The sequence below is a fragment of the Mobula hypostoma genome, chromosome 4, assembly GCF_963921235.1.
Source record: "Mobula hypostoma chromosome 4, sMobHyp1.1, whole genome shotgun sequence".
Classification (NCBI taxonomy): domain Eukaryota; kingdom Metazoa; phylum Chordata; class Chondrichthyes; order Myliobatiformes; family Myliobatidae; genus Mobula; species Mobula hypostoma.
Window position 1 is genome coordinate 1,576,795 of NC_086100.1, and position 22,315 is coordinate 1,599,109.

Sequence of the window (22,315 nt, forward strand, 5' to 3'; positions counted from 1 at the left end):
CTTGGTCTAAGCATTGTACAGCACAGCACAGTAACAAGCCCTTCCGCCCACTGCATTGTCCCTAATTCCTTCTGCCACACAAAGCCCATACCCCTCCATTCTCTGCATATTCATGTGTCAGTCTAAATTTGCCTCTACCATCACCCCAGGTGGAGCATTCCAGCCACCCACCTGCGTCTGTGCAAAGACACTTGTGCCTTACCCTTGAACTCCCTGACCCTGCCTCCGGCTTTAAATACATAGAGTCATAGACCCAGAGAACATTATAGTTTTATAACTGGGTTACAGAGCACTTTTCATCCAGATGATGTAGTTCAAAATGCTTTACAATGGGAGAAAGTATTAGAAGCTTCATTCAAAAAAGCTGACCTATTCATGATCTTTTGAAGGAGATTGTTAAATTTAAGAGTCCGATGGAAGGACTCCTGAGAGCTCAAGCAGGATCATAAAATGAAAGCAACTCTGTGATGTGCTGTGGTTCCAAACCATTGAGAGCTTTCAAAACAATTCTAAAGGGTACAGAAAACCAGTCCCGAGTCGCTGGGAATGAGTGATTTGCCCCTTCTTCCTGGTTTTGGTTAAAGATCTGAATGATTGAATTCAAATTCAAAGGTTCATTTATTATCAAAGCATGTATCCATATACAACTCTGAAATTTGTTTTTCTCCAGGTAGCCACAAAACAAAGAAAGAATATGAAAGTAACTCAGAGAGAAACATTAAACCCACCTCCCCCCCAGTATAAAAAAAATGGCATCCCGATCATCCAATAATCATACATCTTACATCAAATCAGTAGAAAGATGTGACATAAGATTGGAAGATGTTGAATCCTTGTGGGTTGAATTAGAAACTGCAAGGGTAAAAGGACCCTTATGGCAGTTATATTCAGGCCTCCCAACAGTGGCTGGGATGTGGACTACAGATTACAACAGGGAACAGAAAAGGTTTGTCACAAGGGCAATGTTGCGATAGTCATGGGAAATTTCAGCATGCAGGTCGATTGGGAAAATCAGGTTGGAAATGGATCTCAAGAGAGTGAGTTTGTTGAAAGTCTACGAGACGGCTTTTTAGACCAGTTTGTTGTTGAGCCTACTGAGGGATCAGCTATACTGGATTGGGTGTTATGTAATGAACCGGAGGTGATTAGAGAGCTTAAGGTGAAAGAAGCCGTAGGAGGCAGTGATCCCAATATGATTGAGTTCAACTTCAAATTTGATGGGGGGAAAGTAAATTTCGATGTAGCAGTATTTCAGTGGAATAAAGGAAGTTACAGTGGTATGAGAGACGAGTTGGCCAAAGTAAGTTGGAAGGAGATGTTGGCAGGGATGACAGCAGAGCAGCAGTAGAGTGAGTTTCTAGGAAAAATTAGGAAGATGAGGATAGATGTGTTCCAAAAACAAAGAAATACTCAAATGGCAATATAGTACAACCGTGTCTGACAAGGGAAGTCAAAGCAAAAGACAGGGCATACAACAAAGCAAAAATTAGTGGGAAGACAGAGGATTAGGAAGCTTTTAAAACCTACAGAGAGCAACTAAAAGAAGCATTAGGAGGGAAAAGATGAAATATGAAAGCAAGCGAGCAAACAGCATCAAAGTGGATAGTAAAAGCTTTTTCAAGTATGTAAAAAAGAAAAGAGAGATGAGAGTGGATATAGGGTTATGGGGAAACAGCAGATAGGTGAGGTGAGTCCTTGGCCAGATCAGCCATGATCTTAATGAATGGTGGAGTCGGCTCGATGGGCCAGATGGCCTACTCCTGTTCCTATTTCTTATGTTATGTTCTAGGACCGCTAGAAAATGAGGCCAGAGGAACAATAATGGGGGGGGGGGAGCAGATGAACTAAATGAGTATTTTTCATCAGTCTTCACTGTGGAAGAGACTAGCAGTGTGCCAAGTGTTGAAGGGTGTGAGGGAAGAGAAGTGAGTGCTATTAAAAGGTGTCGTGAAATTTTTTTTGTGGCAGCAGTATATCATATACAAAAGCTAAATTACAGTAATAAATATATAAATGCAGTATGTACTGTGCAAGTCTTCACCACACCTTAAAAAAAAGTTCTGTAAAGCAGGATCTCCCAGTGGCCACACGTTTTAATTCCACGTCCCATTCCTGTTCTGATATGTCTATCCACGGCCTCCTCTACTGTCAAGATGAAGCCACACTCAGGTTGGAGGAACAACACCTTATATTCCGCCTGGGTCGCCTCCAACCTGATGGCATGAACATTGACTTCTCTAACTTCCGTTAATGCCCCTCCTCCCATTCTTACCCCATTCCTTATTAATTAATTCCCCCTTTTCTCTCTCTCTCTCTCTTTCTTCTCCCTCTGTCCCTCTCACAATAACTCCTTGACTGCTCTCCATCTTCCTCTGGTGTTCCCCTCCCCCTTTCTTTCTCCCTAGGCCTCCCGTCCCATGATCCTCTCCCTTCTCCAGCCTTGTATCCCTTTTGCCAATCAACTTTCCAGCTTTTAGCTTCATCCCTCCCCCTCCTGTCTTCTCCTATCATTTTGGATCTCCCCCTCCCCCTCCCACTTTCAAATCTCTTACTAGCTCTTCTTTCAGTTAGTCCTGACGAAGGGTCTTGGCCTGAAACGTCGACTGTGCTTCTTCCTATGGGTGCTGCCTGGCCTGCTGTGTTCACCAGCATCTTGTGTGTGTTGCTTCTGTAAAGTTAGGATGCTTTCAAAAATAATGAAATGAAGTTTCTAAATATCAAAAAATTACAAAGTTTGTACTATAAAGAGCAGTAAACAGCAAAAAAACCTAAATCAAATTAATAATCAAGATTTGTTGTGATTACCCTTTGATTTAAAACCGCATTAATTCTCTTAGGTACACTGTGGTGCGATTTTATAAGAAAATCAGCTGGTAGGTTGTCCAAGCATCTTAGAGAGGTTGGCTGTCTCGCTTTCTTCCCAGACAGCCTTGATGTCTATGAGATCAGAGCTCTGTGGCGGCCATACCAGTTGAAACCATATAAAAAAATCTAGGGTACCCTCAGAGTTTTGCACAGTACTGTATATAAATAAGTTAGTAGTGGAAAAATAAAGCAAAAAAAAAAGAAAAAAAATAGAGATGTCCTCAGTGCTGGGGAGGCTGGTGCCCATGATGGAGCTGACTGAGTTTACAACCTTCTGCAGCTTTTTCTGATCCTGTGCAGTGGCCTCTTCATATCAGATGGTGATGCAATCAGTTAGACTGCACTCCACAGTACATCTGTGGAAGTTTGCGAGACTGAAGTATGCTCCCTTCCCTTATCAGGAAAGATGTCAGATGGTTCCTTTTTGTAGGCAGCTGCTTGTTATGTTCAGTTGAGTATGTGTTCATGAGAAGTTCAAAGTCCCTCATTGCATGTGAGGTGTTTCAAAGTATTTGGGGTGTGGCTGAAGCTAGTAATAGCCAAGTTCAAAGTTTCAGCACAGTCATCCCTGACTGAGTACAAAGCAGTGAAGTGAGTGAATGTGACTGGTGCTGTACATACTCCATTGCACAAGGCATCTTTTTCCACTGTGCATGGTCCAGCTCAGCTGAGCAGTCCACTTCAAGCACGTCTAAGGACAGCTCTTCACTCACAACAGAAACATCATGGTGGGGGCTGTTTCAGTCTCTTGGGTCTGCTTCCTGGTCTGTGAGATTTTATTTTACTTAGACTGCGCAGTAACAGCCATTTTGGCCCACAGAGCCCACATTGCAAACATACAGTCAAGTGACCAATTAACCGGTATGCTTTTGGACTATGGGAAGAAACCAGAGCACCCAGAGGAATCCTATCCGGTCTCAGGGAAAACATACAAACTGGTGAGAGATAGTGGCGGGAATTTAACCCTGGTCACCATTACAGCACAGTATAAGCCCTTCGGCCCACAATGTTGTGCCAGTGTTTTAACCTACTCTAAGATCAATATGACCATTCCCTCCCACTTAGCCCTTCATTTTCTATCATCCATATGCCTATCGAAGAGTCTTTTAAATGGCCCTGATGTATCTGCCTCTGCCACCATCCCTGGAAATGGGTTCCACACACCCACCGCTCTCTGTGTGAAAAAAACTTACCAATGACATCCTCCTATACTTCCCTTCAATCTCCTCAGAATTATGCCCCCTGTATTCAGCATCAGAATCAAAATCCGGTTTAATATCACTGGCATACGTCATGAAAATTGTTGTTTTGTGGCAAGAGTACATCCAATACATCATAATAAAAACTATAAATTACAATAAGTAATACATAAAAAATTAAATCAAGTAAGTAAGTCGTGCAAAAAGATAGTGAGTTAGGGTTCATTGGTTCTGAAATCTGATGGCAGTGGTGAAGAAGTTGTTACTGAAATGTTGAATTTGTGATGGTAGTAATGAGAAGAGGGTGATGGGGTCCTTATTTTTCAGAATGATTAGTCATTTTCACCCTAAGAAAATCTCTGGCTAATTACTCTATCTATGCATCTTAATCATCTTGTACATCTCTATGAAGTCACCTACCAGGACTCTGAAAATCACTTTTCCCCAATATACACTCAAGTGCCGTTCGGAAGTTCCTCGAGAATCGAATTCCACTGCCCTTTCTGGTAGTCAGTATAAGTTACAACAGTTCCTCTGTCTGTACAATTCTTTCTAGAACATAGAACAGTGCAGCACATGTTGTGCGGAACCAATTAAATTAGTAATCAAATGGTGAACTAAACTAATCCTTCCCTGCCGATACAATGTCCATATCTTTCCAAAAGGCCTGTATGGGAGAGTTTTTAACAGTGGAAAAGCTGTTGTGCTGAGGCAGTTCCACTCTCTTGACCTGAGACATTGATTTCAGTGGTACAAGCAGTTGTCACAAACTAGACGCAGATGACCATGGCTTTACTGTGCCTTGTCATGCCCTTTACTCTGCATGAAGCATTGCAGAATCGGCTTCCTGGCTGCAGAATCTCACTGTTGACCTTATTTGCCGAATCCACCAGAACTGACTTTGCATGCAAGGGCAGGCTTGTCCCTCTCTCAGCTGGCTGTGAGGCTGCCGGCTACCCTCATCTGGGCTAGCCTGCGGTGTACCGGGCTGTAGCCGCTGTCACAAACAGCTACGTGGAGCCACAGGTGAGAGCTGAGAGTGTGTCCAGTGGAAATGAAAGGTGAGTGAGTTGTCCTGGAACGGACACAACAAGCCCCTTCACCAGATATGCTACCCCTCCCTGGACACCTCATACACCCTCAACATGCGATATCCATGACAAACCTTTATAGATGCACGGTGGAGAGTTTATTGACTGGTTGCATCTACGTTAAGTGCTGCACTGGAAAGCAGCATCCATCATTAAGGATCCCCACCAACGAGACCATGCTTTCTTCTCACTGCTGCCTTCGGGAAGGAGGTACAGGAGTCTCAGGGCCCACACCACCAGGTTCAGGAACAGTTATTACTCTGCAACCATCAGGCTCCTGAGCCAGAGGGAATAACTTTGCTCACTCCATCACTGAACTGTGAATACCCGCAAGAAAATGAATCTTTAGTGCTGTATATGGTGACATGTATGTACTTTGAACTGTTCCGAGAAGCTGCTAATAATGTAGGAGCTTCCAGCAAACCATCAACAATTTCCTCGGTAGAAGCGATGTGTTCCCAGCATTTTCTGTGTGGCCTTCCTCTTTATTTTTGCCCTGTTTTTGCACTGCTTTAAAAATTTAATTTCTGCATATAGTAATTTGTAGTTTTATTTTTATTACGTATTGCGATGAAATTCTGCAATGCTGGAAATCCCAGGATAGCACACACAAGATGCTGGAGAAAATCATATTACTACTTTTTCATCCCTGTCCAGGTAGACCCATTGTTTCTGCTTGTTCCTGCCCCACTGAACTTATTGGCTTGCTCACAAAAGGCAAAGAGTGGTTGTAGATGGGTCATAATCTGCACAGAGGTTGGTGACCAGTGGTGTGCCTTAGGAATCTGTTCTGGGATGTGTTCTCTTCGTGAGTTTTATAACTGACCTGGATGAGGAAGTGGAGGGATGGGTTAGTAAATTTGATGATGACACAAAGGTTGGATGTGTTGTGGATAACGTGGAAGGCTGTCAGAGGTTACAGCAGGACTTAGATAGGATGCAAAACTGGGCTGAGAAGTGGCAGATGGAATTTAACCCAGATAAGTGTGAGGAGGTTCATTTTGGTAGGTGAAATATGATTTCAGAATATAGTATTAATGGTAAAACTCTTGGCAGTGTGGAGGATCAGAGGGATCTTGGGGTCCAAGTCCATAGGACACTCAAAGCTGCTGCGCAGGTTGACTGCGTGGTTAAGAAGGCATACAGTGCATTGGCCTTCATCAACTGTGAGATTGAGTCTAAGAGCTCAGAGGTAATGTTACAGCTATATAGGACCCTGGTCAGACCCCACTTGGAGTACTGTGCTCAGTTCTGGTCACCTCACTACAGGAAGGATGTGGAAACTATAGAAAGCGTGCAGAGGAGATTTACAAGGATGTTGCCTGGATTGGGGGGTATGCCTTATGAGAATAGGTTGAGTGAACTCAGCCTTTTCTCCTTGGAGCAACAGAGGATGAGAGGTGACCTGATAGAGATGTATAAGATGATGAGGGGCATTGATTGTGTGGATAGTCAGAGGCTTTTTCCCAGGGCTGAAATGGCTATCGCAAGAGGGCACAGTTTTAAGGCGCTTGGAGGTAGGTACAGAGGAGATGTACAGGGGTAAGTTAGAGAGTGGTGAGTACAGTACGTGGAACGGGCTGCCGGTGGCGGTGGTGGAGGCGATACAATAGGGTCTTTTAAGAGTCTTTTGGATAGGTACATGGAGCTGAGAAAAATAGAGGACTATGGGTAACCCTAGGTAATTTCTAAAGTAAGTACATGTTTGGTAGAGCATTGTGGGCTGAAGGGCTTGTATTGTGCTGTAGTTTTTCTATGCTTCTATATCTGTACACCTTAACTGAGTTTTATGCCCCTGGTTTAGTCTGTTCCTACCTACATCTGTGACACTTCACATGCTCTTGATCTGTTCAATGATTTACAATTCCATGGCCCTGATCATCTCAGTTTCACTATGGATGTCCAGTCCCTATGCACCTCCACACCCCGCGCCCCCCCCCCCCATCAGGATGGCTTCAAAGCTCTCTTTCTCTCTGGACACCAGACCCAACCAGTTCCCCTTCACCACCACTCTCCATCTGGCAGAACTGGTCCTTGATCTCAATAATTTCTCCTTTGGCTCCTCCCACTTCCTTCAAACAGAAGGTGTAGCCACGTACACTTGCATTGGTCACAGCTGTGCCTGCCTGTTTGCTGGCTACGTGAAACAGTCTTTGATCCAAGCCTACACTGGTATTAACTCCCCAACTTTTCCTATGCTACATTGACGACTGCATTGGTGCTGCTTCCTGCACCCATGCAGAGTTTGTTGACTCCATCAACTTTGCCTCCACCTTCCATCCTGCCCTCAAATTTACCTGGTCCATTTCCGACACCTCCATCCTCTTTCTTCATCTCTCTGTCTCCATTTCTGGAGACAGCTTCTGGAGACATTAACCAATTTCCCCCGGGATCAATAAAGTATGACTACTACTACTACTACTACTACTACTACTACTACTACTACTGCTGCTGCTGCTACTACTACTACTACCACTGCTACTAGCTTATCTGCTGATAACTTTTGTGGGAATAAAAGGATCCTTTTCTGGTTGGCTGCCAGTGACGAGTGGTGTTCCGCAGGGGTCAGTGTTGGGACCATTTCTTTATATGCTGTATTTCAATGATTTAGATGATGGAATAGACAGTTTGTTGCCAATTTTGCAGATGATACAAAGATTGGTGGAGGGGCAGGTAGTGTTGAGGAAACAGGTAGGATGCAGAAGGACTTATTAGGAGAAGGACAGATGAGGAAAATGGGCAAGGAAGTGGCAAATGAAATACAATGTTGGAAAATGCATGGTCACACACTTTGGTTGTAGAAATTAATGTGCGGGCTGTTTTCTAAACGGGGAGAAGATCCAGGAATCTGAGATGCAGATGGACTTGGGAATCCTTGTGCAGAATACCCTGAAGGTTAACTTGCAGGTTGAGTTGGTGGTGAGGAAGGCAAATGCCATGTTAGCATTTATTTCAAGAGGTCTAGAATACGAGAGCAAGGATGTGATGCTGAGGCTTTATAAGGCACCGGTGGGGCCTCACCTTGAGTATTGTGAACAGTGTTGTGCCCCTCATCTTAGAAAAGATGTGCTGGCATTGGAGAGGGTTCAGAGGAGGTTCACAAGGATGATTCCAGGAGTGAAAGGGTAATCATACGAGGAACGTTTGATGGCTCTGGGTCTGTACTCGCTGGAATTTAGAAGGATGGGGGGCATCTTATTGAAACCTTTCAAATGCTGAAAGGCCGAGACAGAGTAGATTTGGAAAGGGTGTTTCCCATGGTGGGGGAGTCTAGGACAAGAGGGCACAGACTCAGGATAGAGGGGCTTACATTTAAAACAGATGCAGAGAAATTTCTTTAGCCAGAGAGTGGTGAATTTGTGGAACTTATTACCTCAGGCAGCTGTGGAGGTCAGGTCACTGGGTGTATTTAAGGCAGAGCTGGATAGTTCTTGATGGGACATAGCATCAAAGGTTACGGGGAGGAGGCCAGGGAGTGGGGCTGAAGAGGCGATCAGCCATGATTGGTTTCTTGATTGGACATGGGTTGAAGAGGAGATGAGAAAAAAGGATCAGCCATGATTGAATGGCGGAGCAGACTCGATGGGCCAGATGGCCTAATTCTGCTCCTATGTCTCATGGTCTTATAAACATATGGACTCTCACAGCCACCTGAATTATACCTCTCCCCACCCTGTTACTTGTAAAAATTCCATACCCTTCTGTCAGTTCCTCTGCCTGTGCCGCATCTGTTCTCAGGATGAGGCTTTTCATTCCAGGACGAAGATGTCCTCCTCCTTCAAAGAAAAGGGCTTCCCTTTCTCCACCATCAACACTGCCCTCGCTAGCATCTCTTCCATGTTGCACACATCTGCCCTCACCCCATCCTCCCACCACCCTACCAGGGATAGGGTTCCTCTTGACCTCACCTACCACCCACTAGCCTACAGTTACAGCAGATAATTCTCTGTAACTTACGCCATCTCCAACGGGCATTCCCCCCCTCCTCCTGGTTTTCAGCTATCACTTACTACCTTGTACGTCTTCCTCCTCTCAATGCACCTTTTTACTCTAGCTTCCCATCTCTTTTCTCCAATCCTGAAGAAGGGTCTCGGACTGAAATGTTGACTCTTTGCCCTTTTCCATAGATGCTACCTGGCCTGCTGAGATCCCCCAGCATTTTGTGGGTGTTGCTTATTATTTTCCTGTGATTTCTCATAATAGTCATAGTCATAGTCATAACTTATTGATCCCAGGGGAAATTGATTTTCGTAAGAAAAGGAATATGGTGGCACATATGTACCTTAATAATCAAGTGGGATGGTTTCTTTGTGAAACTGGGGTGGACAGACACATCCACACCATCTGCCACAAGTGAGACTTCCCAGTGGCCAAAAATGATAATTCCCATTCTGACGTGTTGGCCCGTGGCCTGTTATTGTGCCAAGATGAGGCCATCTTCAGGGTCGAGGAGCAGCACCTTATATTCTGCTTGGCATCCACCAACCTGATGGCATGAATATCAACTTCTCTTTCGAGAAACAAATCTTCCCCTTTCATCTATTCCCCACTCTGACCTTTTCCCTCTTACTCACCTGCCTATACTTCCTGCTGGGCCCCTTCCTCCATCCCTCCCTCCTATGGATCACTCTCCTTTCCTATCAGATTCCTTCGTTTCTAGCCCTTGACCTTCCCCACCCATCTGGCATCACCTATCACCTGGCAGCAGGCCTCTTTCCCCTCCCCTCATCTGTTCTAGAACATAGAAGAGTACAGTGTAAAATCAGGCAATTCAGCCCACAAGGTTGTGGTGAATCATCTAAAAAGCGTCCAAACTCTGATCCCTCCTACCTACACCATGTCCATTTCTCGTCACCTTCCCTACATCCATATGCCTATCCAAACGACTCTTAAAAGCCTCTAATGTATTTGCCTCTACTACCATACCAGGCAGCACATTCTAGGCATCCATGACTCACTGAGAACAAACCTTACCTCTCACGTCCCCCTTGAACATCCCCTCTCTCACCTTCTGGTGTTAGACATTTTAACACTGGGAACAGATATTCTCTCATCGATGCTTCTCATAGTCTTACAAACCTCCATCAGATCTCCCCCCAGCTTCCAACACTTCAGAGAAAACAACCCAAGTTTATCCAGCCTCTTGTGATAGCACATGCCCTCTAAACCAGGCAGCATCCTGGTAAACCTCTTCTGCACTCTCTCCAAAGCTTCTACATCCTTCCTAGAGTGGAGCGACCAGAACTGTACACAATACCCCAGATGTGGCCAAACTAAAGTTTTATAAAGCTGCAGCATAACCTTCTGACTTTTGAACTCAATGCCTTGACTAGTAAAAGTAAACATCCCATAAGCCTTCTTAACCACGTTATAGACCTGTGTAGCCACTTTCAAGGAGCTGTGAACTTGGATCCCAACACTGTTACGTCTCCTTGCACTTGCCCTCCTGAGGTGCAACATCACATATTCACCAGGGTTATGGCATCTTCCTCCACCCTTCTCAGTCCTAAAGAAGGGTCTCGGCTCAAAACATCAACTGTTTATTCATTTCCACAGATGCTGCCAGATCAGCATTTTGTGAGCGTTGCTTTGGACAGACCTAATGGTGAGTTGCGTTTTAGGAAGTTTGTAAAAGAGGAAGTCTTAAGGCAGAGGTGCTGTGATCATACTGAATGGCGGGCTAAGTGGCTTCTTCCTACTGTTATGTAGGGGTGTACTACGAGGGGTATAGATAGAGTGAATGCAGGCAGGCTTTTTCCACTGAGGTTGGGTGGGACTACAACCAGAGGTCATGGGTTAAGGGTGAAAGGTGAGAAGTTTAAGGGGAACATGAGGGGAAACTTCTTCACTCAGAGTGTGGAATGAGCAGCCAACACGAGTGGAGCATGTGAGCTCGATTTCAACAATTAAGAGGGAGTTTGGATAGGTACATGAATAGTAGAGATATGGGGGCTATGTTACAGTGCAGGTCGATTAAAAATAGGTGGTTTCAGAATAGACTAGATGGGCTGATGGGCTGGTCTCCGTATTGTAGATCTCTATGACTCCATGGGGAAGGGGTAATGCTTTGAAGCATATTTTAGTGTATGATAGTAAGAAGAGGAATTTGTAATAATATAGGAGTTGCAGTTCATTGCTTTACGCGGGCGGGGCATGCTGTGAAAGTCTGCAAAAGTTGTAAACTCAGCCAGCTCCCTCATGGGCCCCAGTCTCCCCAGCGTCCAGGACACCTTCAAAAGGCCATGCCCCAGAAAGGTCGGCATCCATCAGTAAGTGCCCACATCACCCATGTCAAGATGTACATTGGGTGTAATGGTTGGGGACTTGTGTTACTTTGCGCATTTGGGGAATGCCAGTGATAGTGCGGATAAGTTCGAAAATATACAGTGTGGCACAGCGTGCATTAGTGTGTAAATATTACTTTGTGGGATGCCTGTGTTTGTAAATATCACTCTGTGGAATATGTGCTTTTGTGTGTAAGTATTACTCAGTGAGGTAGGTGTATTAGTGTGTAAATGTGGCTGTCGGACATGTGCATTGGTGTGTAAGTGTGACTGTGAGGCAGGTGTGTTGGTGTGTAAATGTGACTCTGGGACTTGTGTATTAGTGTGTAAATATTACTCTATAGGATGATCTGTTAGTGTGTACATATTACTGTGCAGAGACAGGTGTGTTGGTGTGTAAATGTGACCGGGACAGGTGTGTTGGTGTGTACATGTGACTGGGACAGGTGTGCTGGTGTGTAAATGTGACCAGGACAAGTGTGTTGTTGTGTAAATGTGACTGGGACAAGTGTGTTGGTGTGTAAATGTAACTCTGGGATGTGTGTGTAAATGTGTAAAAATTGCTCTGTGAGATGGTGTGTTAGTGTGCAAATATTACTCTGGGGCATGTGTTGGTGTGTAAATGTGACTGTGGGATGGTGTGATAGTGTGTAAATGTGACTCTGGGATGGGTGTGTTAGCGTGTAAATATTATTCCGTGGGGCGGATGTGTTAGAGTGCGAATATGAGTCTATGGGATGGGTGTGTTGGTGTGTAAATGTGACTGTGGCACAGGTGTGTTGGTGTGTAAATGTGAGTCTGTGGGGTGTATGCTTTAGTGTGTAAATGTTACTGTGAGGTGTGTACATTAGTGTGTAAATGTGACTGCAGGATGGGTGCATTAATGTGTAAATATTATTGTGGGATGGTTGTGTTAGTGTGTAAATGTGACTTTTGTGGGACATGGTGTTAGTGTGTAAATGTGACTGTGGGACAGGTGAATTAATGTGTAAATTTTACTGTGGGACGGGTGTGTTAGTGTGTAAATGTGAATCTGTGGGACGGGGGTGTTAGTGTGTAAGTGTGACTGTGGGATGTGTAGGAATCTGTAGTTGTAATGGTCACTGACGCTGGCTCAGTCAATGTGGGGGATTGCTGTTGTGTTACGAGAGCAGTCACAAATCATTCCTTTAGCTGCATTCACTTTGATTACTAAGGTTGCTGTTAGCTTGAACTGCATAGTTTACGGGAGCGGCACTGTGGCACAATTACTTTCTGTTTCCAGAAATTGTGCCTGTAATTTTTGTTGTAATTTTCCATATTTGGAATTGTTGCTGGGATCGGAGCGAAGGGGAGGGATGTAGGAGGGAAGATTTGGTGGGGTTTGCAGTAGACTCCTGCCAGAAGCTGTAGAGTGTGCAACCCTGGGGCTTTGAGGTTTGGAGGACACATTTCTGCTCGCTGCCTCTCGGCCCCGTCTCACTGTAAGTTCAACAACTCTTTCGATTTGACTTCAGTAGAAGAGAAAACCTGAAAAGTATAATTCTTAAAGAGGGCAGGGAAGGCAGGTTCATACAGGAACTGAAAGTGCGGTTGAACAAGCACTGGGCCAGAAATGGCTGGTCTGCTTATTGAACTGGGTGGTGCCCTTGAGATTATGACAGTATTCTGTGTTCTTTAACAGTCTGTCTGTTAACTCCTTTGTCACCACGATGTTTTGGATGCACAAGAAGTGCTTAATGCCTTATGTTGTTTCAGTAAAGTCTGTCTAATAGAAACCTATCAAAAATTGAAAGGCTGAAGTAGAGTGCTTGTGGAGAGGCTGTTTCCTATAGTGGGGGAGTCTTGGACCAGAAGGCACAGCCTCAGAAGAGAATAACGTCCATTAGAATAGAGATGAGGTAGAACTTCTTTAGCCGGAGGGTAATGAATCTGTGGAGGTCGGCCAAGTCACTGAATATATTTAAAGCAGAGGTTGATAGGTTCTTGATGAATCAGGGCATCAAAGGTGACAGGGAGAAGTCAGGAGAATAGGTTTGAGAGGGATTATACATCGGCCCTGATGAAATAGACTCGATGGGCCAAATGGCCCGATTCTGCTCTTATGTCTTATCGTCTTATGCTCAGCACTTGGTCATTGTGTCTGTGCCCCCACACTAACCGTTATCGTAACTGTGCCAGTCATGCATAGACTTTTGTTAGACTGAATAAATACATAAGTACAAAACGACTAGTCAATGGGTTAAACCAATTAGGGGAAGAAGATGTGGTAACAGAGATAAAATGTGAAGCTAAGATCGTAAATTTGTATTTGCCTCTGTATTCAGTTGCAATCAGAATCAGGCTTAATATCACTGGTATATGTCGTGAAATGTAATTGTTTTGCAGCAGCAGTACATCGCAATGCAGAATAAAAAACTAAATTATAATAAGAAATACATATTAACTATTAAATTAAGTAAGTAGTGCAAAAGAGAGCACAAATACATACTGAGGAAGTGCACATGGGTTCATTGTCCTTTCAGAAATCTGATGGCAGAAGGGAAGAAGGGGTTCCTGAAACATTGAGTGTGTGTCTTCAGGCTCCTGTACCTCCTCCTTGGTGGTAGCAATGAGAAGAGGACATGTCCTGGGTGATGGAGTATTTTGCCATTGTGACAGCCGAAGAAGAAATAATTATATTGTTAGAAGGAATACAATAGCAATTGAAAAAAGTATTTGGAGGAAACTACAGGTCTGAGGTAGGTTGCTTACACAGAGAGTAATGGGGGCATGGCCAGGGCTGCTGGTAGGAGCAGGTACATCAGGGACATTTAAGAGTCTCTTAGATAGGCACGTGGATGAATGAAAAATGGAGCACTGTGTGCGAGAGAAGGAAAAAGTGCCAGGTAAACTCAAGGGTCTTAAGGTGGATAAGTCCGCTGGGCCAGATGGTCTACATCCTAGAGCCCTGAGAGAGGTTGCTGAAGGGATAACAGATGCATTGGTCATGATCTTTCAAGAATCACTTGATTTTGGCATGGTTCTGGAGGAATGGAAAATAGCAAATGTTACTCCACTCTTAAGAAAGGAGGAAGGCAAAAGAAAGGAAATTATGGGGCAGTTAGCCTAACCTCCGTGGTTGGGAAAGTGTTTATGTCTATTATTAAGGATAAGATTTTCAGGTACTTGGAGACTAATGATAAAATAAGTCAAAACCATCATTCTGTAAAGGGAAATTTTGTCTGACAAATCTGTTAAAGTTCTTTGCGGCATTTTCTTAAATTTTTAGAATGCATCTGATAATGTGCCACATGTGAGGCTGCTTAACAAGATAAAATGCTGTGGTGTTAAAGGAAAGATACTGGCATGGATAGAGGAAGTAAGGAAGCAGGGCAGACAAAGGAGAGGCATTGGATGTCACTTAGATTTTCAGAAGGCAGGCGCCTCGCTTGAGGCTCCTTAATAAGATAAAATCCTATGGTGTTACATGAAAGTTACTGGCATGGATAGAGGAATGGCTGACAGGCAGGGGATAGTGAGTGGGAATAAAAGGGGCCTTTTCTGGTTGACTGCCAGTGACTAGTGGTGTTCCTCAGGGGTCAGTATTGGGACCGCTACCTTTCACATTGTTTATCAATGATTTAGATAATGGAATTGATGGCTTTGTGGCAAAGTTTGCAGATGATATGAAGATAGGTGGAGGGGTAGGTAGTGCTGAGGAAGCAATGTGCTTATAGCAGGACTTAGACAAATTGGAAGAATGGGCAAAAAAAGTGTCAAATGGAATACAGTGTTGGGAAATGTATGATCATGCATTTTGGTAAAAGGAACAGTAGTTGGACTATTATCTAAAATTCAAACATCAGAGGTTCAAAGGGACTTAGGAGTCATCATACAAGATTCCCAGAAGGTTAATTTACTGGTTGAGCCTGTGGTAAAGAAGGCAAATGCAATGTTGCCATTTATTTCAAGGGGGATAGAATATAAAAGCAAGGAGATAATGCTGAGCCTTTATAAGGCACTAGTCAGGCCGCACTTGGAGTATTGTCAACAGTTGGGCCCCATTTCAGAAACAATGTGTTGTCATTGGAGAGAGTCCAGAGGAGGTTCATGAGGATGATTCTGGGAATGAAGGGGTTAACATATGAGGAGCATTTGGCAGCTTTGGGCCTGTACTCACTTTAATTTAGAAGAACGCATGAGGATCTCATTGAAACCTACCAAATGTTGAAAGGATTAGATATGGTGGATATGGAGAGGATGTTTCCTCTGTTGTGGGTATCTAGAACTCGAATGCGCAGCCTCAAAATTGAGGGGTGACCTTTTAGATCAGAGTTAAGGAGGAATTTTTTTTTTAGCCAGAGAGTAGTGAATCTGTGGAATGATTTGCCACGGACTGCAGTGGAGGCTAAGTCCATGTGTATATTTAAAGCAGAAATTGATAGTTTCCTGATTGGTCAGGACATCAAAGGATATGGCGAGAAGGCAGGTGTATGGGGTTGAGTGGGATCCGGGATCAGCCATGGTGGAATTGCAGAGCAGACGCGATGGGCTGAATGGTGTAATCCTGCTTCTATGTCTTATGGTTTTATGGATTAGATTGATCTTGGAAGTGGATTGAATAGTCAGCAGGGCTGAAGGGCCTATACTGTGCTGTACTGTTCAATATTCTGTACACAGTTGTAGGTGCTCAAGGTAGCAGAATCAACTGATAAGGGTGGGTGCAGAGTACTGCAGATGCTGGAATTCCTTGGGGCAGTGGAGGGTGAAGCAGAGTTAATCGTCTTTCATCAAAATCAGGAAAAGTTGGAGATTATAAAGATGAGATTCTGCAATTCTGAAAATCCAGAGCAGCACACACAAAATGCTGGAGGAACTCCTTCATAAACTGGAGATTAAATAAGTTTAAATAAGCTTCATAAGCCAAGGGGTTATATAGCATGGAAACGGGCTGTTCAGCGCTACAGGTCAAAGCCCTCAACTTCATGATGGGTGGGGGCGGGGCAGGGTAACAATGGAGTGACTCCTGACTGGTTATTTTGTGAAGGAAGGCTGGAAACTGCCAGAATTGTTCATCCTCCTCGGATGTACAGCGGTATGCAAAAGTTTGGGCACCCTGGTCAAAATTTCTGTTACTGTGAATAGCTAAGCGAGTAAAAGATGACCAGATTTCCAAAAGGCATAAAGTTAAAGATGACACATTTCTTTCATATTTTAAGCAAGATTACTTTTTTATTTCCATCTTTTACAGTTTCAAAGTGACAAAAAAGGAAAGGGGCCCGAAGCAAAAGTTTGGGCACCCTGCATGATCAGTACTTAGTAACACCCCCTTTGGCAAGTATCACAGCTTGTAATTGCTTTCTGTAGCCAGCTAAGAGTCTTTCAATTCTTGTTTGGAGGATTTTCACCCATTCTTCCTTGCAAAAGGCTTCTAGTTCTGTGAGATTCTTGGGCCGTCTTGCAAGGACTGCTCTTTTGAGGTCTATCCACAGATTTTCGATGATGTTAGGGGACTGTGAGGGCCATGGCAAACCCTTCAGCTTGCGCCTCTTGAGGTAGTCCATTGTGGATTTTGAGGTGTGTTTAGGTTCATTATCCTGTTGTAGAAGCCATCCTCTTTTCATCTTCAGCTTTTTTACAGATGGTGTGATGTTTGCTTCCAGAATTTGCTGGTATTTAATTGAATTCATTCTTCCCCCTACCATTAAATGTTCCCCATGCCACTGGCTGCAACACAAGCCCAAAGCATGATCGATCCATCCCTGTGCTTAACAGTGGGAGAGGTGTTCTTTTCATGAAATTCTGCACCCTTTTTTCTCCAAACATACCTTTGCTCATTGCGGCCAAAAAGTTCTATTTTAACTTCATCAGTCCACAGGACTTGTTTCCAAAATGCATCAGGCTTGTTTAGATGTTCCTTTGCAAATCTCTGAATTTTGTGGTGAGGGCGCAGGAAAGCTTTTCTTCTGATGACTCTTCCGTGCAGGTCATATTTGTACAGGTGTTGCTGCACTGTAGAACAGTGCACCTCCACTCCAGAGTTTGCTAAATCTTCCTGAAGGTCTTTTGCAGTCAAACATGGGTTTTGATTTGCCTTCCTAGCAATCCTACGAGTAGTTCTCTTGGAAAGTTTTCTTGGTCTTCCAGACCTCAACTTGACCTCCACCATTCCTGTTAACTGCCATTTCTTAATTACATTACGAACTGAGGAAACGGCTACCTGAAAACGCTTTGCTATCTTCTTATAGCTTTCTCCTGCTTTGTGGGCATCATTTATTTTAATTTTCAGAGTGCTAAGCAGCTGCTTAGAGGAGCCCATGGCTGCTGATTGTTGGGACAAGGTTTGAGGAGTCAGGGTATTTATAAAGCTTTGAAATTTGCATCACCTGGCCTTTCCTAACGATTACTGTGAACAAGCCATAGCCCTAACAAGTTAATTAAGGTCTGAGACCTTGGTAAAAGTTATCTGAGAGCTCAGATCTCTTGAGGTGCCCAGATTTTTGCATGGTGCTCCTTTTTTTTCCCACTCTAAAATTATACAAAACAAAATAATACACTAATCTTGCTTAAATGTTGAAAAGAATGTTTCAAGTTTAACTTAATGACTTTTGGAGATCAGTTCATCTTCTACTCAGTTAACTATTCACAGTAGCAGAAATTTTGACCGGGGTGTCCAAACTTTTGCATGCCACTATATCTATCCGATTGAGCTCTGGGGAGTGTTGTAAAATAGAGGGACATAGTACAAGTACATGGATTGTATGGTGCGGAAGCTGCAAGGCATCGGACCTCAAGACTGTCAGAAGATCGTAAAAAACGCTCTCCCTTCCCCCTATTTATGACACTTACTGGGAGCGTTACAGATGAAGGGCTGGAAGCATTGTTGGGGATCCCTACCACCCATCCCACAATCTCTTTGACCCACTGCCATCAGGAAGAAGGTACAGGAACCTCAGGACTAGGACTGTCAGAGTGGGTAACAGCTTCTTCCCTCAGACTGTGAGACTAATGAATACCCTGCCACCACCGAGGTCTTGTCATTAGGACAATGAGCAGTTTACTGTTTAACTGTTTACCTGTGCTGCGTGCTACATGCATTTTGAATAATTTTTTAATGTATTTATGGTAATATTTATGTGCTGTGTAATATATGTTTTGTGGGTGCCCTCTGGTTCAGAGGAACTTTGTCTTGTTTGGTACAGTCAGATGACAATAAACCTGAGCTTGAAGTTGATTCCCTGAAGGTGGTGTCACAGGTAGATAGGGTGGTGAAGAAGCACTTTGACATACTGACCTTCATCATCAGGGCCTTGGTGAGCCTGCATTTGGAATGTAGTGTGTAGTTCTGATGACCCTGTTATTAGAAAGACATCCATGAAGCAGGAAAGGGTATAGAGGAGATGTAGAAGGATGTTGCTGGTACTCAAGGGACTGAATTATGGTCAGAAGTTGAGCAGATTGGGACTTGTTCATTGAGAATGAGGTGGGATTTAAGGTAAAGGCATCTGTTAGTCTTGCAAGACCATAGATCTGCGCCTGGAAAGTCTTCACTCTCCAGGGCACAGGCCTGGGCAAGGTTGTATGGAAGACCAGCAGCTGCCCATACTGCAAGTCTCCCCTCTCCACGACACCAATGTTGTCCGAGGGAAGGGCATTAGGACCCATACAGCTTGGCACCAGTGTTGTCGCAGAGCAGTGTGTGATTAAGTGCCTTGCTCAAGGACACAACACATTGCCTTGGCTGGGGCTGGAACTCACGACCTTCAGGTCGCTAGTCCAATGCCTTAACCATTTGGCCACGTGCCCACACTAATAGAAGTGTTATAAAGTCAAGAGGGGCAGAGAGAGGATGAATATAAGAACTTCTAAAAACCAAGTGGTTTCAAGAATTAAAGTTGAAAGTAAATTTATTATCCAAGTACATACAGCATATGTCACTGTATGCAACCCTGTGATTCATTTTCTTGTCGGTATTCCCAGGAAACACAAGGGGGCTGTGTTTCATATTTCTGGGATCATTGGGATATCTTCTGGGGAAGGCATGACCTTTTCAAAAGGGACGGGTTTCACCTGAACCTGAGGGAGTCAATATCCTTGCGGGAAGGTTTGCTGGAGCTGTTGGGAACAGTTTAAACTAATTTGGCAGAGTTATGGGAACCAGAGTGATAGACCTGAGGATGGGGCAATTGGTTTACAAACGGAGGCAGTGTGTAGTGAGACTGTGAGGAAGGACAGGCAGATGATAGAGCAAAATTGTAGTCAGTGAGATGAGCTGAAGTATAATGGGGGACAATATCGAAAAGAGTGGTGAATACAAGACTGAAGGTTTTATAATTGAATGCATGAAGTGCGTGGAATAAGGTAGATGATTTTGTAGTGCAGTTAAAGATAAGCAGGTATGATGTCATGGGGCATTGCTGAGTTGTGGCTGAAAGAAGATCATAGTTTGGAGCTTAATATCCAAGGTTACACCTTGTATCGAAAAGACAGGCAGTATGCAGAGGGGATGGGGTGGCCCTTGGGTAAAAAATTAAAATCAGATCCTTAGAAAGAGGCAACATAGGATCGGAAGGTGTAGAATCCTTGTGGTAGAGTTAAAAAATTATAAGGGTAAGAAGACCCTGATTATAGTTATATACAGGCCTCCGAACAGTATTCAGGATGTGGGATATAAGTTATAATGGGAGATAGAAATAGCATGTCAAAAGAGCAATGGTACAATATGCATGGGTGATTTCAATATGCAGTTAGGTTGGTGCTGGAGAGAAGTTATAGAACGCCTATGAAATGGCTGTTTGAAGGAGCTTGTGGTTGAACCCACTGGGGGATTGGTAATTCTGGATTAGGTGGTATGATTAGGAAGTTTAAGGTAAAGGAACCCTTTGGAAGCACTGATCATAATATGACAGAATTCAACCTGCAGTTTGAAAAAGAGAAGCCAAAATTGGTTGTATCCGTATTGCAGTGGAGTAAAGGGAATTACAGAGACATGAGCGAGGACCTGGCCAAAGTTGATTGGAAGGGGTCACTAGCAGGGATGATGGTAGAACAGCAATGGCTGGAGTTTTTGGGAGCAATTTGGAAGATGCAAGAAAGATACATTCCAAAGATGAAGTATTTTAAAGGGAGAATGAGGCAAACATGTCTGAACAGGGAAGTCAAAAACAACATGAAAGCAAAAGAGAGAGTATATAATAAAGCAAAAATTAGAGAGAAAGTTGAGAATTGGGAAGCCTTTAAAAGCAAAAGAAAGCAACTAAAAATGCCATAAAGAGGGAAAAGATGAAATACGAAGATAAGCTAGCCAATAATAACAAAGAGGATACCAGAAATATTTTCAGATATATAAAGAGTAAAAGAGAGATGAGAGTGGATATCAGACGGCTGGAAAATTACGTTGGAAAGGTAGTAATGGGGGACAAAGGAATAGCAGATGAATTTAATAAGCTTCGTCAGTCTTCACTGGGAACGACACTAACAGAATGCCGGAAATGTGATAGTGTCGTGGCACAGAAGTGAGTGTCATTGCTGTTACTAGGGAGAAGATGCCCAGGAAGCTGAAAGGTCTGAAGGACCTCCTCCCTGGTGGTATCAGTGAGAAGAGGGCATCCTGGGTGATGGGAGCCTTAATGATAGATGCTGCCGTCTTAAGGTGGAGGCACCTTTTGAAGATGTCCTTGATGCTGGGAAGGCTAGTACCCATGATGGAGCTGGCTGAGCTTATAACTCAAACCAATTTCAAAGATTAAACTATATTTATTATCAAAGGATGTATAAGCATATATAACCGTGAGATTTATCTTCTTGCAGTCAGCCACAAAACCAAGAAACACAATTGAACCCACATAAATCCCCACACAATAAAGGCCAACAAGCATGCAATGTGCGAAAAAAGAACAAATTCTGCAAACAATAAAAAAGTCATAGAACACTACAAAACAGAAACAGGCTGTTCAACCCATCCAGTCTGTGTTGAACTGCTAATCTGCCTTGTCCCATTGATCTGCATCCTCTCCTCTCCCATCCATGCATCTATCCAAACTTCTCTTAAATATGAAAATCAATTCTACATCTACTACTTGTGCTGGCAGATCATTTCACACTCTCATTACTGTCTCAGTGAAGAAGTTACCCCTCATGTTCTCCTTAAACATTTCACTTTTCACCCTTAACCATGACCTCGAGGTGTAGTCTCACTCAACCGCAGTGGAAAATGCCTGCTTGCATTTAACCTTATACCCCTCATAATTTTGTATATCTCTATCAAATATTCCCTCAATTTTCTACGTTCCAAGGAATAAAGTCCTAAACTATTCAACCTTTCCTTATATCTCAGGTCTTCCAGTCCCGGCAACATCCTTGTAAATCTTCTCTGTACTTTTTCAATTTTATTTACTGTATACCTTTCCTGTAGGTAGGTGACCAAAACTGCACAAAATACTCCAAATTAGGCTTCACCAACATCTTATAAAATTTCAGCATAGCATCCCATCTTCTGTACTGAATACATTGATTAATGAAGAAAGCTTTATTTACGGACCTATCCACCTGTGACACCTCTTCCAATGAATTATGGACTTTATTCCCAGATCCCTTTGTCCTAGCGCATTCTTCAGTGCCCTACTGTTCACTGTGTAAGACCTTTTCTGGTTGGTCCTACTGAAGTTCAACACCTCACACTTGTCTGCATTAAATTCCATCTGCCATTTTTCAGCTCATTGTTCCAGCTGATCCAGATCCCACTGCAAGCTCTGATAGTCTTTCTCACTGGCCACTACACATGCAGTTGTGGTGTCATCCACAAATGAACAAATAGTACATGGAACACGAACTACAGAGTCTAAAGTGAGTTCACAACCATGAACCTTCATTGGTTGAAGGCCATCCTTCCCAGCTTCAACAGTCTCAACTTGGA

General features: G+C 43.6%; 1 protein-coding gene and 1 long non-coding RNA gene across 3 annotated transcripts in view; one reads left to right on the forward strand and one right to left on the reverse strand.

Moving 5' to 3' along the window:
* The window catches only part of LOC134345086 (lipoma-preferred partner homolog), a 453,573-nt gene that overhangs the window by 10,252 nt on the left and 421,006 nt on the right, over positions 1 to 22,315 (forward strand). The window contains exon 1 of one of the 2 annotated variants that reach the window (XM_063045236.1): positions 11,802 to 12,902. The exons of the other annotated variant lie outside the window; for it this stretch is intronic. The gene's annotated coding sequence lies outside the window, so the exon portion shown is untranslated. Of the gene's footprint in view, positions 1 to 11,801; positions 12,903 to 22,315 lie in introns of those variants that run through there. 2 annotated transcript variants of the gene reach the window in all.
* The window catches only part of LOC134345088 (uncharacterized), a 52,870-nt gene that overhangs the window by 5,560 nt on the left and 24,995 nt on the right, over positions 1 to 22,315 (reverse strand). Inside the window, exon 2 of the long non-coding RNA XR_010017599.1 lies at positions 18,695 to 18,754. This is a non-coding gene — a long non-coding RNA (uncharacterized LOC134345088). The remainder of the gene's footprint in view (positions 1 to 18,694; positions 18,755 to 22,315) is intronic.